Raw genomic sequence first — 1031 nt, forward strand, 5'->3', positions numbered from 1 at the left:
GAGAGATGAAGAGGGTGAGAGTGTGAGAGAGAGACCTAGAGAGATGGAGAGGGAGGGCAAATAGTGAGAGAGACACACACAGAGCGAGACCCAGAGAGAGAGAGAGAGAGAGATCCAGAGAGAGGGAGAGAGTGAGAGAGGTACAGAGAGAGATAGACAGAGACCCAGAGAGAGTGTGAGAACTAGAGACAGACACCCAGAGAGAGAGGCAGAGATCCAGAGAGAGAGAGAGGGATAGAGATAGAGACCCAGAGAGAGACACCAATGGAGAGAAAGTGAGAGACCCAGAGTGAGAGAGAGTGAGACCCAGACAGAGAGAGAGAGAGAAAGAGCCCAGAGAGAGGAAGAGAGAGACCCAGAGAGAGTGACCCAGAGAGAGAGAGAGACCCAGGGAGAGAGTCAGCTCCAGAGAGAGAGAGAGAGAGAGAGAGATCTTAAGAGAGAGAGAGAGGCCCACAGAGAGAGAGAGAGAGAGATGCAGAGAGAGAGAGTCCCAGAGAGTGAGATAGACCAGAAAAGAGCGAAAGAGAGATAGAAAGGGGGAGAGAAAGAGAGAGGACCAGAGCGAGAGAAAGACCCCGAGAGAGAGAGACCCCCGTGGAGAAAGAGATAGACCCAGAATGATAGAGGGAGATCCCCAGGGAGAAAGAGAGAGAGCCCAATGAGAGAGGGAGAGGGAGAAACCTAGAGAGAGACAGAAAGACACAGATAGAGAAAGCGAGAGACAGCCAGGCAGAGAGAGACCCAGAGTTACAGAGGGAGAGAGACACCCAAAATGATAGAGAAACCAAGAAAAAGAGGGTGAGAGATCCTAACCGAGAGAGAGGGAGAAAGAGAGAGTGACACCCAGAGAGAGAGAAAGAGAGAGATGCAGGGAGAGAGAGAGAGAGACAGAGGGGGAGAGAGAGAGAGAGAGAGAGAGAGACAGAGGGGGAGAGAGTGGGAGAGAGAGTGGTGGGGGGGGGAGAGGGAGCAACACCCAGACAAAGAGAGAGAGTTGCAGAGAGAGAGAGAGTGAGACCAGAGAAAGG

This window comes from Heptranchias perlo, chromosome 17 (assembly GCF_035084215.1).
Source record: "Heptranchias perlo isolate sHepPer1 chromosome 17, sHepPer1.hap1, whole genome shotgun sequence".
Taxonomy (NCBI): Eukaryota; Metazoa; Chordata; class Chondrichthyes; order Hexanchiformes; family Hexanchidae; genus Heptranchias; species Heptranchias perlo.